This window comes from Callithrix jacchus, chromosome 16 (genome assembly GCF_049354715.1).
Source record: "Callithrix jacchus isolate 240 chromosome 16, calJac240_pri, whole genome shotgun sequence".
NCBI classification, from domain to species: Eukaryota; Metazoa; Chordata; class Mammalia; order Primates; family Cebidae; genus Callithrix; species Callithrix jacchus.
In genome coordinates this window covers 89,168,305-89,184,765 of record NC_133517.1, presented here as the reverse complement: position 1 = coordinate 89,184,765, position 16,461 = coordinate 89,168,305, and the positions used below count along the sequence as shown (strand labels likewise).

Sequence of the window (16,461 nt, the reverse complement as noted above, 5' to 3'; positions counted from 1 at the left end):
TTTATCTTAAAAAATAAGATGTTTGGCCAGGCACGGTGGCTCACGCCTGTAATCCCAGCACTTTGGGAGGCCGAGGCGGGTGGATCACGAGGTCAAGAGATTGAGACCATCCTGGCCAACATGGTGAAACCCCGTCTCTACTAAAAATACAAAACAATTATCCGGGCGTGGGGGCAGGTGCCTGTGGTCCCAGTTACTAGGGAGGCTGAGGCAGAAGAATCGCTTGAACCCAGGAGGTGGAGGTTGCAGTGAGCCGAGACTGTGCCACTGCACTCCAGCCTGGTGATAGAGCAAGATTCCGTCTCAAAAAAAAAAATGCTTTAGGAATCATTTTATAAATGAGAAAATGGCAACTGAGAAGTGTTAAGAGGACTTGCCAAAATTCATTAAACTGGTTTGCAAACCTGAATGCACATTAAATCACCTGAGAGTCCTTTTAAAACTGCTGCCAAGGTGCCACTCTAAACTAATTGAATCAGAGTCTTTGGTGCTGGGAGCTGGGCATGGAGTGTTTTTAAAGCTGCCCACATGATTCTAAAGTTCGAAGTTTGGTTGGAATTTTCTGATACGACCTCTCACTGGATGAAGCCAGATTCTTGTCTTTAACCTGCTATCCACAACGTCACATCACAGTTACAGTGGAGGCCACGATATAGGGGAAACATTTGCCTTGGGAGAATATAGACAAATTAATTTTGTGAAAATCAAAATTTAAGATACAGGTACATCTAAATTAAGCAGATGACTAATGAACCTAACCCATGATCTGTACAAAGGTACCTGACTCAGTTTCTCTAAATGTCCACATGGGCAAGTGGTGAACCCCAGGAGGAACCCTAGAGGAGCTGAAATTGAAGGGTGATAGGGTGCACTCTGCATAACCTTTTAGATTGAGCTTGGAATTCAAGGCACAGTATTTTTTAAATGAAATATCTTATTTCATCCCTATTTCCAAAATTGTAATCAGAACTCAGGCTTTTATGATGTATTATTTTTCTCATTTGGTTTCCCTTGGAAGAGAATGGAAACTCTGAGTCTTGGCCACTCTTCCGTCACATTCTGATTTCCCCAGTTAGTGGGGCCAGAGTGCTTCATGTACTTTCCTTAATATCAATGGGCTTGAAGTGGACTCTGTGGAAAATGTACAATGGAGATTTATAGACTTCAAAAACATCATAAAAAGTAAGCGAAATGTTGAATTTTTCTTAAAGGTAGATGTGGTACATTTGATGTGCTTGCCAATGTTTGGGGAAAAAGCATTTAAACTTTCCAAGGCTTCCTTGATTTAGTTCGTATTCAAAATATTGGTTTCTAGACCTCCCCTGTGCAGAAGTCACTCTGAGCTGATTGAGAAGGTCAGAGACACACAATAAGGAGTGAGATAAATCTGATCACATCATAAGCAAAACTGTGTAACCTACTAAAGCAGGAGATTATGGGGAAGAAAATATTCTTGGAAAAATTCTGCTTATTTATCATTTAGCCTGGCTACCTCACATTTCTCATTCAGTCTCACCTTAAATACAACTGTCTAGGCCAGTTTGGCTCTCTGTGTTATGTTAGATTTTTTTTAAACCCTATTCTTCTACATAGTGATTATTACAACGTTATTTGCTTGATGTATGGTTCTTTCTGGAGTGTAACCTCCATGGCTACCTTGTTCTATTTCTAGCACCACGGGACCTAATACTGTGCCTGGTATATAGTGCTGTTCAGGCTGTCACATAAATGAACATGCCTGTTACCAGCACAGCCACCCCCACACTCATTGTTTTAGTCAATATGAATACTGGCTGAAAGAGTAGAGGGGAACATACTCATTTTAAAGCTTTTGTAAGGTCTTTAAGTTCTGCTTTATGAAATCCACAAAGGACTCCAACTTGCGGCTGTCATTACAAAACCAAAAACCATTTCTTAGGATGGTTATAGATGGGCTGAAATCTTAAACTCAGAATCATTTGGGCTCAAATCTTGAGTCTGCCACTTGTTAGCAATTTACTTAATTGCACAAAGCCTCAGTTTTCACATACATAAAATGTCCCACAGTGATAACAATAACAAATAGCATACCACAGGGCATGGTTGTAAGGATGGAATAAGATTATATATCATTTAAAAGCTAGCAGTTTCTGGTATTGCATAGGTCCTCAGTCAATGCTTGCTGAGGAATTTGAAAAGAAAAAAAAGCAATGACAGTATTGCATGGAAGGTTTCCATGTCTAACAGGGTGTTTCCAGGGGGAGAAGGCTCAGATAGTTGTCCATTGTGACTCTGTTCCCTGGGTCCCCTGAGCCACAGCTCCTGCTGCAGTAACTTTTGTTCTACCTGTGGTTTCTGGAGTCACATCAGAGATTTGGGATAATCTGAATTAATATTCCCTCTATAATGATGTCAGAAAATCTGAAACAAATATTGCCCCTGGTTTTGCCTTGATTACTTTAAAAAAAAAACAGACTCAAAATTATTCTAGAAACTACAGTGTAAAATAATATATTGGTATACTATTTACAAAATTAATTGTAGAAAGTTTACCTACTATTAAACTCAGATACTCACAAACTTAGTTTCACTTTGATCTCCCTAATTTAGTTTGAAGAGCACTTTGTACCTACTTTTTTATGTAAGCCTTGCCTTAATCCAAAATCAACTATTTTTGAGCTGTTAACAACTTACAAAGTTTATGACTTTAAGGAAATTACTTAACTTCTTCATGCCTTAGTTTTCTTAACTGTTATGTGTGATTAATAATACTACTTATTCGTATACAGTTGTCTGGAGCTTCAAATAAGTTAATTCATGTAAAGCTCATTAAAAGCATCTGGCAACTCATAAAAACTTAACAAATGTTTGCTACATTAATAGGACAGACTAGATGAGTCTTATGCACACACACAAGAACCCATCTAAAAACATACTCAGTAATTACTGCTCGTGGTGATTTTCTATGAAAATATTACTGTTCATTATGCTCAGAGTGTACACTTAATAGGTATTTTAAAATTTCTATGTAATTGAGGACTGGTATAGACCAAGGCTTTTTAAAAATCTCAGTAATGCACAGAAACATTCCCGAGTACACTGTAGATTAGAGTTTCTCCAATTTTAGTGTGCTAACCACCTCAGTCAAATACCTCTTGTGCTTTTAAAGATATAGGTTCCCGGGCCCCACTCAGTACTATTGAATCTGAGAGTAAGAAGCCAGGGAATATGCTTTAAAAAATTTTAAACAATATTTAGATATGCTGAAATTTACAAATAGCTTAAATAGATTGTATTTATTACTTTTGTTTCATAATGACAAAATGACATGTTCACAAAAATGTCATGATGCCTTATGTAGTAGTTAAAATAGAAATGTTAGCCTAGTTCACTGAAACTAAGACCAGTAACAATTTTTTTCTTTTTGTGGAGACCAGATCTTGCTCTGTTACCCAGGCTGGAGTGCAGTGGCACGATCTCAGCTGACTGCAACCTCTGCCTCCTGATTTCAAGCGATTCTCCTGCCTCAGCCTCCTGAGTAGCTGGGATTATAGGTGCCCCACCACTGTGCCCAGCTAATTTATTGTATTTCTAGTAGAGACAGGATTTCACCATCTTATCCAGGCTGGTCTTGAATTCCTGAGCTCAGACGATCCACCCACCTAGGCCTCCCAAAGTGCTGGGATTACAGGTGTGAGCCACCTCACCTGAACCCAATAAGCAATCATTGATCACTGCTATATACCAGGCACTAATTAATATTTCAAGACATATAAGCCTTTTTTCCCCCTGGGGAAGCTCACACTCTAATAAAGTTATTAATAGTCTAGTCTCAGAAGATCTGAAATTCAGATAGTAATACTTTTTTTAATCAAATCTAATTATTCCATTAAGTAGGAGTGAAATTGTATAATAAACACACAAGCAGTAAAGAAAGTTTCTATCAGTTAGCCAACAAATATATATAATATTAATATGTCTGGCAGAAAGATCACATAATAGTGTGTTGATAAACTTTAAGGCAAGAAGAAAAAAAGAATCTCTGACGTGAAACCAAGGTTAACAAATGCTGTATGAGCCACTGGTGCAATATATTGGGGCTATGACTTACAAAACCAAGCACACAACTAGCAATTCTAGAGGAAACTATGCTCATCCCAGTGGATACACCTCGTTTTCCCTGGGGATAAGGGTGTTCCTGGAGACTGGGTTTGTAAAGTCTGTGTGCCTAAACATTATTCAAAACTTCCTACAATCTCTTACATATTAACCTTATAACTAGCATCCAACAGTGAGTTGGGAGAACTCAGCCCTGAAGGAAATACTTCTTTTACATCTTCATAAAACAAGTTTCTCTGGAACCTGGCAGATGCTACTGGAGGTCATGAGTACCCTTGTTCCTCACCAACCAATCTCTCCCAAAGTTCAACAAAGCCCTGAGTCAGTCTATCAGAGGCCAAGAATGGTGTGCAAGAGGAGAAGCAAAAGAGATCTATAAAATAACAAACAGTATTTTCCAACCTAAGTTGTCCTAGACATCCATAAAATTTAAACTGAGTGAAATACACTTTTATAACACAAACACTGGACAGTTACTCAGAGGGAAAAATCTATGATATTTTAGTCTTCTTTCTACCCCTCATAAAAAGAGGAGATTTCCTTCTTCCATTAAAGTGTATTTGCTCTTATCTGAATTGACAGGGTCAGTTTAGGTATTTGAAGGGACAAGAAAGTGGATGAAAAACACAAGGCACACACTGAGCTTTCTTTACAGAAGTTTCTCTATGTTTCAGTTTTTTTTGAGAGGCATATTTGCATTTGCATTTTTCACCCCTAATTGAAGAACCAGTTCCTAATGGAAGAACATGGAGCTGAAAAGGTGCCAATGAAATAGCTGGGTTTCAGAAGCCATGGATGGCCTTCTCAGTACCAACAGCGTTTGTGGTTTCAAACAGGGAGTCTCTGTGGCTGGGTTAAGTGAACAGCAACTCAAACTAAACTCCATGTAGCTGATCTGACAAACAGGAAATGTGTAAACGGCTTCAAAACCACCAAAGACTGTCAAGCAAGGGGACCGCCATGCTTCTATTTTATCAAAGTGTCCCCTCTTCATTCCTTGCTTACCTGGCCAGTTTCTTCCATCCAGAATGCAGTCATCATTCATCCTAGAACCAATCTTAATTTGGACATTTTAGGCAAAACGTAATAAATCACACTCACACATACATGCACAAACTATTAGCCACCATCATCTCTAATTTGAGAGATTGTTTTGCCTTTGAGTTATGGGCTCACTGAAACATCCTAAAAAGAAGAAAAGAACAACAAAAAAAGACAACAAGTAAGACAAAGAGGCAAGTGCTAGGGAGGGAGAAAGGGAAAGAAGGAAGAAGGAAGGAACAAAGGAAGGAGGGAAGGAAATGAGAAGAAGGAAAAAAGAAAAAGGGGAGATGAAGAGGGAAAAAAGAAATTGTGATCAATTTTTTAAAGACAAATATTAGGTGTACCCTATAGAATCCCGCTCTATGTACATCTAGGGTACCCTTGGTATTAAAGGCAGACTAAGTCAGCACAACAAATGGCAGACAAAACCAAAACTCAGGTTCCCAAATCTCAGCTCTGGGCTCTTCTTGCTCCTAGCCAACTCCCACCATGCCATATAGAAGAGGAAAACTGTTTATTTATTGCTCTATTATGACCTAAACCAGGATTATTTGGCAATTGCTCTCCAGAAAGTTTAATGTCAAAACTTCAGTTTCATGAAACAACAGGTTTGGTCAAGGCCAAAATGCTTTGAGACTAACTTTCTTTTCTTCATGGTATTTCCATTGCTGCTGCTTGCCAAAACCCAAACTACATACCCAGATGAAATAAACATAAATCCAAAAACCTCAGAAATAGCCTGAGCTTAGTGCAAAGAGTGAATGAATGATGACTTAGGTTCACTTGTATTTTATCTGAAGTAGATCCTGCATTTTTATTTAGAACAAAATTATTGTACTGTTAAAAAATTAAATATACCCTTCCACCTCCAACAAGAGATATCCAGAAATTCAGCCTACTCCACTAAATGTTGGGCAAATTCCACGAATTGATTACATATTCCAGTTGTTTCCTCCATTATTTCTAGTAAGGTGTCCAGCAAAGAATGGAGCTTTCTTTATAAAATAAAAGGAAACCTTGGATCCCTAACTCTCAAAATTACTCATCCTTGGAGGAAAAAAAAAAAAATGATAGCACGTTTTGTGAGGGGTGCCTTAATGTCAGAAACAAGCAAGTGAGAAATCCTCTGGGTGATTATCATTTTGGTTCTTTTTCTGTGTGGATTTAGTGACCTTTTTTTTCTAATTTGGACGGGATGAGGCACATAAAAGCATTTATTAAAGTACATAATTTTGCCTGAAAACAAGCCCTGTCTCTGCCCCCACAGGATGTCAGTGCTCTCTGCAGACCTCGTGTTGATTACACTCTATGGGAAGTAGCGGTCAACTCTAATTAACTAATTTACTTTCAACAAGTGTTTAATTAGGGCCTTTGCCCATATGTTATGCTCCTTTGAAGATTCTGCACAATGTCAGGACTTTATTAAAATACAATGAATTAATCTGGTTCTCTGACATAGGTCTACGAGCATCTAGAAAATAAAATGAAACCATTGACAACTGCTAAATGTAATAAATATATATTGAACAGATTAGAAAGGGTATTGTATTTGATCACCATGGAGATAAAATACAGTGACTTCAGAGACTGGAACGGAAGATAAGCACATGAAAACTGAAGTGCAATCTTCAAAAGTGGCATAATTATACTCACTGAGGGTAGACCGAAAATAATAGTCAACATTTTTTGACTTTTAACTGCAGACCAGATATTTTTGGTGCCCTGTTTCATTTGCTACTCACAAGAACTCTTAAATCTAAATCATCCTCACTTTGCAGGTGAGGGAACTGAGAGAGGGGTTAAATAACTGGCCCTCTTACAGCTGGCAGGTTGCAGTACGAGGATTCAAACCTGGAAAGTCTTAGGGAATCTCTGAGGTACCTTAAAAAGGTGCTTTCCAAACTGTAATGTCCATAGGAACCACCAGGGTTAACATGGGGATCTGGTGAAAACGCAGATTCTAATTCAGCGGGTCATGGGCGGGGTCCAAGAGTCTGCACTTCTAACAAGCTCCAGGTGATGCTCCTGTGGCTCAACCTGCAACCATGCTTTGAGTAGCAAGGATTTTAGTGGACAGTGAAGATTTCAACAAGCCAAAATGTAGTGGAAAGATGCTGGAGGCGATGGAGGATCAGAGAAGATCAACAAATGAATCCATGATGTGGAGCTAATTACAGAGTCAGTTCGCCAATCCAGGGCCTCAATTTTCCCACCTGTAAATGAAAGAGTGTTCCCAGATGTAATAGAGTAAGAATCTATGATTCTATTATGGGATGAGAAGAGAGGGGACACCAGACCTGAATAAGAATTGCTTGCAGAACTCTTCACAATTGCAAAGACATGGAAATCAACCTAAATGCCCATCAATGACATACTGAATAAGGAAAATGTGGTACCTACCATGGAGCACTATACAGTCATAAAAAAGAACAAGATCATGTCTTTTGTGGGAACATGGATAGAGCTGGAGGCCATTATCCTGAGCAAACTAATGCAGGAACAAAAAATCAAGTGCCATAAGTTATCACTTAGCAGTGGGAGCTAAATTATGAGAACTCATGGGCACAAAGAGGAGAACAACAGACACTGGTGCCTACTTGAGAGTAAAAGGAAGAGGGAAAGAATCAGAAAAAATAACTTTTGGGTACTATGCTTAATACCTGGGTGACAAAATAATCTGCACAACAAACCCCCATACATAAAAAACCTGCACATGTACCCCTGAAACTATAACAAAAGTTTTAAAAAATAAGAAATTAGAAAACTAAAAAAAAGAACTTTTGCAGAGTGTATTAATAAGGATGTTGGACCCAATTCTCCAGATTCCTAGGTGCCTCTACCAAGTGAGTAGGTTTAGGAAGAGACATAGAAATCTAGAAAAGGCAGTCTAGAATTTGAAAGTTTTCACAAATAAAACTGACATATGTGATCCCAGATATGGATAAATTAATTATCCAAGGATAATGACAGCTCCTATTTACTTGGTGCATGCTCTATGCTACACATACAGTAAATGTTGGATATTTTATATGTATGTGTATAAAATATCCAGTCCTCAGAAAATCTCTGCAATGTTTTTAAACTAGATTTCAAGTTATGTGAGCCTATAAATTTTCTTTTTCTTTAAACCATAATGAGTTGGGGATTTTGTTCCTTTCGGCCAAAAATACCCTAACTAATTCACATCTTCTATGCCAGGCATTGTCGATTTAAGACAAGTTTCCCCAAAAAGCTCAGTGACTCATGGTGGGGGAAAGGGTGTCAGACAAGTAAAGTTGTGATAAGTTTCAAAACAGAGATTGATTCAAGTTGCTATGGAAACACAGCGGCAGGATAGCAAAGTTTTAGAAACGGAGAGGCTGACTTAATTATTGAAGAATGAGCAAACAGAATGGGTAAGGAGGGCATCTCTGGCAAAGGGATTGGCTTGAGCAAAGGCATAGATATGTGAGAGAGCATTTCAAACTCTGCAAGCAGCTAGTCTTATCTGCCAATCTAAGTAATAGAGATTATCAGCAGTTCTGTTCAGGAAACAAAGAATGATTTTTGTCTCCTCTAGCCACCATGCAGAAAAAGTATATGGCGCTGGGTGTGGTGATTCACGCCTGTAATCCCAGCAGTTTGGGAGGTCAAAGTGGGTGGATCACCTGAGGTCAGGAGCTTGAGACCAGCATGGCCAACATTGCAAAACCCTATCTCTACTAAAAATACAAAAATTAGCCCAGCATCAGGGCAAGTATCTGTAATCCCAGCTACTCAGGAGGCTGAGGCATGAAGAATAGCTTGAACCCGGGAGGCAGAGGTTTCAGTGAGCCAAGATTGTGCCACTGCACTCCAGCCTGGGCAACAAAGCAAGACAATGTGTCAACAAAAGAAAAGAAAAAAAGCATATGGGATGATACTACCTTGTGTCTCACAGACCTGGGCTTAAATCTCAATGTGGTCCCTCATTAGCTATGGCATCCTAAGTTTCTTAACCTTGCAAAGCCTTCATTTCCTTGTCTGAAAAATAAAGGGGTTGATAATGTCTAATTTGCAAGTAGTTTAAAGTTGAAAAATGAGATAAAATTCTTGATATATTATTATAACTTTGATTATGATTCCTGTCCATATGCTAACAATATAAAGAACAAGAGACGTCATCTCTGCTTTTAGATACTCTAGTTGGAAAGTGCAACATACAAGCAAGAAGTTTGCTGAGAATGAGGGATGTACAGGACAGTAAGAGAAGTAAGCTTTTAAACTTAGTTTGGTAATAACGTTCATTATTAATTAATTTAAAGGTAATATAAATAGATGATCAAGTTTGTATTTAGGATAATGGCTTCCACAGCTGTGTGGAGAGTTCATTGAGAATAGAGACAGCAGAAGGTGATTAGAGAGTGAGCTAGGAAGTCTCAGTAAGATGAAGAAAATTAGATAGAGGCCGGGCACAGTGGTCACGCCTGTAATTCCAGCAATTTAGGAGTCTGAGGCAGACAGATTTCTTGAGCCTAGGAGTTCAAGGCTGCAGTGAGCCAGCCATTATAGCTTCATTGTACTCTATCGTAAGACACAGAGGAGGGAGACCTTATCCCCCCAAAAAAAAGAGCGAGCGAGAGAGAGAGAGGAGAAAGCGAGGAAGGAGAATGAATGAAGGAAAGGAAAGAAAAGGAAGGAAGGAAGGAAGGAAGGAAGGAAGGAAGGAAGGAAGGAAGGAAGGAAGGAAGGAAGGAGGGAGGGAGGGAGGGAGGGAGGGAAGGAGGGAAGGAAGGAAGGAAGGAAAGAAGGAAGGAGAGAAGGAAGGAAGGCGGGAAGGAGGGAAGGAAGGAAGGAAGGAAGATTGGAGAGATGTTTAGAAGTGAAATTGCCTGGATTTCATGCCTAAGCTAATCGGATAATTATCATGCTTTTAGTTCTCAGATGTTTAATATTGGAATTCTCCATATTCCTAATTCTCCAGAAATTAGGAATACAGGCAGTAAAGCTAGAATCATCAAAATTTCCCATTTTTGTTTTCCTCACCTGATCTACCAAATGCTTGACCAACAATTATCCTTGTCCTGTAATCTGTGTCATCAATATGGAACTTTCAGCATACTGCATTACATTCTGCCACTCATGTCTAAACTTTTCTCCATTTAGTAATTCTCTAAGTACGGTCCTTAAACCAGCAACATCAGTATTATACGGAAACTTGCTAGAAATGCAATTTCTTGGAGTCCATTCCAGTTTCTCTGAGGCTGGACCCAGAAGCTTGTGTTTAAACAAGCCCAACAGGTGATTCTGATGCATGCTGGATTTTGTAGAATCACAAGTCTATAATTACCTTCAAGAAGCGAGGTGTTTTGTTAACCTCCTGGCTTTCACACACAGAAAGAGCTCCTGTGAGATTCTGCTCCTTCCCATGCAGAGCAGTGGTGTCCTGAGGATGGACAGAGAAATGGCCCTGACCACAAATACAGGTGAGATCCAACTGGGAGAATTACGATGAGTTTGGGAAGCTCTGTAACTAAATTGCCATAAACTGGGTTTTCTTCTCAAAGCAAATCAGAATCCCAGAGTGACCATGATACACTCTGAAAAACAACCTCACAATTAGTCCTGGATTAAAGCCCCCAACTCCACTAGAAGAAAAACTGGGGACCAGTGAGATATGTGAGAGATAATCAAATGAAAAAGTGTCCCCCAAACATGCTCCTGCATATTGAGTCATTCCACTATTAGAGAAAGAGGTACTCAAACTCCAAGAGACAAATATAATAGCTCATCATGCCAGGTCAGTGGGTAGAATTTCAAGGGTCAACAAGCCATGGTCTTAAAGGCTCCAGTTACAAACTAGACCACCAGACAGTTGCTCAATTGTCTATTGGCCTCTGTGGCACAACCTCGTGCATTTCAGGGAGGTGGGGGTGCAGGAGGTGTGTTGCTTGGCTCTCAGAGAAAAAGTATTAATCCTATCATGACCCTTAGGTCTCAGCTCCCAATTGCCCACTAAATGTCTGATTAAATGGCATCCCTGGGTGGGCTGCAATTGCTATGGAATCCCTTCCTGTCAATTTTCAGAACAAAACCCTATGTATAGAAGTATTTTCTTTCTCATTACATTTTTATTTCTTCATCCATTGAGCTCTTTTTGTTAAAATACTTTTGAAAGTGTTTAAACTGCCCCATCCCTGATAATATGAAAACTCTGATTCCAAAATCTCCTTTCTCTAATGACAAGAGGTTGTGTGGGATGATCTGGGCAAATATCTGCAGCTGCTGGCCATCAGGACTGCTTAGTTTCTTACAGTTCATCTCCTCCCTGACCCTCCAAGCTAATTACACTCACAGCATTGCTCACAGTTAGACATCCACAGGCAAGGTCTAGACATACAGGACTGCACAAAGGTCAAAAGGAGGACCTTTCATCTGTTTGTTTGTGTTTCCTCACTCTTAATAGGAATTATTTAATGCAGGTAGCCAGACAAAAAGGGACCCACATGTCCCAGGCCTTTTGGACACCTACTGTAACTGCCTCTATTCCAGCCTCTCAGGCTGCATTTTTACCACTGGCACCCTTAGAATCTCAGAAAATACTGGGCTCTAGTCAGCTTTGGCAGGTTTCCTCATTTATGTAATCTTGACTTTCCTTATTTGCAAAATTAGGGTAGTTGTAAAAGTTAAATGAGAAAATAGGTGAAGTCAGTGTTGTGTCGAGGACATGGCACAACACTGAGATGATATGATTGTTGCAACATTGTGGGTGCACCTCCTAGATCCCCCAAGATCTGTTTTCACCATTGGTGTGTGCTTTCCTCAAAAGGCAATCAACTAATGATTTTTAGATGTAAAATTATGAAAGCTGCTGAGTCCATTAAGACCACAAAGATGCTCTAGAATCAAAGAAGCAAAACATGTTACAAAAATAAGGGAAAGGGTCCTCTTTGCTTTAACAAAATTGTTATGGCACAGCTTTGTGTTTATCTTCCCAAATTTGTGGTCGTTGACAGTGCCAGTGCTCACACCAAAGGTGCTAATGTCCATGCTAGGACCAGCTTCATCTGCTAGTAGAGGCCATTACCTCCAGGGTGAGCAAGCCGCCTCGAGGTTTTGATCAGGGCAACAGTTGGAGCAAATCATTGGCAGGCACTAGTAGCGATGTGGACAGTTGAGAGAAGCTCAGAGGGCTTTGTGAATTCTCTAGGTTCTCCTAAAATAACTAGGGAGTCTTTGAGGTGAGCTTAAAGTCCATTAATAGTAAGTAAAAAACAGAACCAGAAAAATATAAAGTGGCACTAAATCAGTATAAATTTTCTCCATGATGTTCAAGGTAAAAGAATGGCAGCCATAGAACTCCTTATCCGCCCCCCCCCCCGCCCTGCCCCACAGCTCCCTCATCCCACAGAACCACAGATGAAGAAGCCAGAGAATGGGGTGACCAAAGGAGAACAGCAGGTTCTTGTGTTGATCCAAATGTTTCCTACCCGACTTAGCTTAGGTCAAGAACTAGTCATCAGCAGGCTATAGCATGGAGACTGCCCCTCAGCATCCTGTATTTACATCCTCCTCTTTCAACTCACTCTCTACCTCCTGGCGCCCACTCACAGAATACACCTATGTGAATTGTCCACCCCACTAATGTGTGATATTGGCAATAATTTATGCTGATGTCTTTATTTTTCAAAATCTAGCTCAGCCCTGCACAACTCATAGGATATCCAATTGCTGTCATTTTTTTTTTTTTATGTGACCCCTCTCTTTCCTATAGCTGTCCAAGGGTCCTGGGTAGTTCCTGGGGAAAAGAAGTCTCCATATCTTTGAATTTTATTCTAGAATTTCTCATTGAACAAGCCCTTATGGCTCACTTGAAAACACTTTCCTATTTTAACTAGGCTCCCAAAGCCACGGTGCTTAATGCTATAGTTAATGCCAGTCCCTGAATATCAATATGATCAGCTCATACGCGTTCTGTCACCTGCAGGATCCCATGTGCTACTCCTCTGTCCTTCAAGTGCCAAGCAATTTCACTTACCCCTCAAACAAAACTTCCTTTTCTGGTCAACTCTCAAGACCACCCCACCTACAAAAAATCTAGCTCTGAGGTTTATAATAATAGCAACAGTTTACATTTAGTGAACACCTATTATATTTCCAGTACTATGGTAAAAACTAAAATTCACAACAGTGAATAAAGCATTAAATAACTTACTATCTCATAAAAGAATTGGAAAAATATGTGAACTATAATATATGGTGCTAAGTTCTGTGATAGTAAAAATAACACAGCAAAATAACAATAATGTCCATTTATTGATAATTTACTGTATCCTATGCACTGTGCCAGATAAATACACATATACAGTATATATCCTTTTCGTTTATTCCCCATAATAAACCATCTTAGGTACATTTTGAGGTATATGAGGCCCTGAGGTTGAATAACTTGTGCAATGTCCCTAGATAATAAGTGACAGGGCTGAGATTTGAATCCAGACAAAAACTGACAAAGCCTGCTTTATCTTCTTTCACACCAACTAGTGTGCATGATGAAGAATATCTAATTGATAAAGATCTTTCCTAGTGGAAATGATGAAAATTATGTCTAAGAGGAGACCACAAGAATGTTTTGGAATTAGCCAGGCAAATGACAGTGTGTGTGTGTGTGTGTGTGGGCGCGCGCGTGCAATGGTTAGAGGAAAATGAGAAGACATAAATAAGAGGAGAGATAAAGGGTTCCTGACAGAGGGTGGCAAGTTGCCGAAGCCCAGAAACAACAAAAGCACATTGCTAAATGTTCGTTTTCTCTGCTGGTACTTAGAAGATACAAAAGATGGGGAATTTTAGAATGCTAAGGAGTTTAAACCTTGTTCTAAAAGTTATAAGAAGCCATGGATAGATTTTTTTAAGAAGGAATTTATGACACAACATTTACACTTAAGAAGATTATGTTGTCCACATTAAGGGGAATGGACTGTAGCAGGGTACCGCCGAAAGTGGGGAAGTCTGTCTGAGTCCTCGCTCCAAATGAATGTGTGTCCTGTGTGTATTTTAGTTATAATAGTATATCATATTTTTGTGTTCTATATTTTCTACTGAATTCAGTAATTCAAAAAATATTTACAAAGTGCTGTTATTCAAGGACATTATAAGAAATGAGAATTACAGCAAAGATCCCTCATGAATCTAGAGGCAAAAATATTTAGCAATGTATTAACATATCAAACTCAGCAAATTGTAAAAGAATAATACATCACAACCTCAGAAGATATATTCCAGGTACACAAGGTTGAGTTTGCTTTAGAAAACAAATCACTGAGGGTAACTTACCACCTTACTGGGAATAAAAGGAGAAAATTATATAATTATATCAACAGATGCAGAAAAATAATTTGATAAAATTTGACTCCTATTTTAAAGAAAACTAGCAAACTGGAAATAGAAGAAAATTTTCTTAAACTTCTGACTTTATGTATACAAATCCTACTGCAGACTCATGTTGTACCAAAAGAAAAAGGCTAAACATTTTTTTCTCTAAGATTAGAAACAAAGCAAGGATATTCACTCTCGCCTCTGCTGTTCAAGATTGCAGTGGACATCTCAGCCCAGCGGGCCAGGCAAATAAATGAAACGAATAAGTATTAGAAAGATAGAATTAAAGTAGGCAAATCCAATTGCAGCTATTGGTTCAGATGTTTCTGCTGGTATAAATCAACATCACCCCTGGTATCTGGTTTGAACATAGCAAAAGTGTTCTCTCTAGCTCAACAAATAAAATATACCAAAAGCAATTTGCTACCATTTAGCCATGATTATAGTAATTTTTCCTATTTTGTCTAGAATTATGTCAACTCTCCAACTTTGATCCATAATCGAATGTTCAAGAAATTGGACTGTCTTGGCATCTGTGAGAGTTAATTTTATGTGTCAACTTAACTGGATCACAAGATGTCCAGATAGCTGGTGAAACATCATTTCTGGGTGTGTTTGTGAGAATGTTTCTGAAAGATATTAGCATTTAAATCAGTGAGCTGAAGAGCAGATGGTCTTTCTCAATATGGATGGGCATTATCTAATCTACTCAGGTTGAGAACATAAATAGAACAAAAAGGTAGAGAAAAGTTGAATTAACTCTGCTGGAGTTGGGACACTGATCTTCTGCCCTCAGCATTCCCTGTTTTTAGAACCTCAGATCCAGAATGGAATCTGTAGTGTCAGTTCGACTATACCTTTTCTGGATGAAGTATGCCTTTCCTGGTATGTCCTTTGAATGTCTGATAGAATTCAGCTGTTAATCCATCTGGCCCTGAACTTTTTTTGTTGGCAATTTTTAAAATTACTGTTTGAATCTTGCTACTTGTTATTGTTCTGTTCAGAGTTTCTATGTCTTCTTGATTGAAGGGCATATTTCCAGGAATTTATCGATGTTCTCTAGATTTCCTAGTTTGTGTACATGAAGGTGTTCATAATAGCCTTGTGTATTAGTCTGTTCTTACGTGCTAATAAAGACATACCCAAGACTGGGTAATTTATAAAGAAAAGAGGTTTAATTGACTCCCAGTTAAGCATGGTTGGGTAGGCCTCAGGAAACTTACAATCATGGTAGAAGGAGAAATAAACACATCCTCCTTCACATGGCAGCAGCAAGGAGAAATGCAGAGCGAAGGTCAGGGGAAGCTCCTTATAAAGCCACCAGATCTCATGAGAACTTACTCACTATCATGAGAACAGCATGGAGGTAACTTCCTCCATGATTCATTTACCTCCCACCAAGTCCCTCCCACAACACCTGGGGAATCTGGGAAATATAATTCAAGATGAGATTTGGGTGGGGACACAGCCAAACCATATCACCTTGAGTGATTTTTGTGTTTCTGTGGTATCAGTTGTAATTGTAATATCTCCAATTTCATTTCCAATCAAGATTATATGGAACTTCTCTTTTCTTGGTTAATCTCACTACTGGTCTATGGATTTTGTCATAATTTGTGGTAATGGCCAGAGTTGGTTGGCCTCCCAAAAGTAACCAGCTTTTTGTTTCATTTGTTGTTTATAGTATTTTGTTTGTCCCAATTTCATTTGCTTCTGCTCTGATCCTTGTTATTTCTTTTCTTCTGCTGGGTTTGGGTTTGGTTTGTTCTTGTTTCTCCTAGTTCCTTGAGGTGTGACCATAGATTGTCTGTTTGTACTCTCTCAGACCTTTTGATGTAGGCATTTAATGCCAATAACTTTCCTCTTAGCACCACTTTTACTGTATTCCAGAGGTTTTGATAAGTTGTGTTACTGTTATCGTTCAGTTCAAGGGATTTTTAAAATTCCATCTTGATTTCATTGTTGACCTAAAGATCATCCAAGAGC

General features: G+C 39.0%; 1 long non-coding RNA gene across 1 annotated transcript in view; it reads left to right on the top strand.

Annotated features, from left to right (window-relative positions):
• Positions 1 to 16,461, top strand: part of LOC103788660 (uncharacterized) — a 174,360-nt gene that overhangs the window by 64,903 nt on the left and 92,996 nt on the right. Inside the window, exon 2 of the long non-coding RNA XR_614639.5 lies at positions 10,498 to 10,586. This is a non-coding gene — a long non-coding RNA (uncharacterized LOC103788660). The remainder of the gene's footprint in view (positions 1 to 10,497; positions 10,587 to 16,461) is intronic.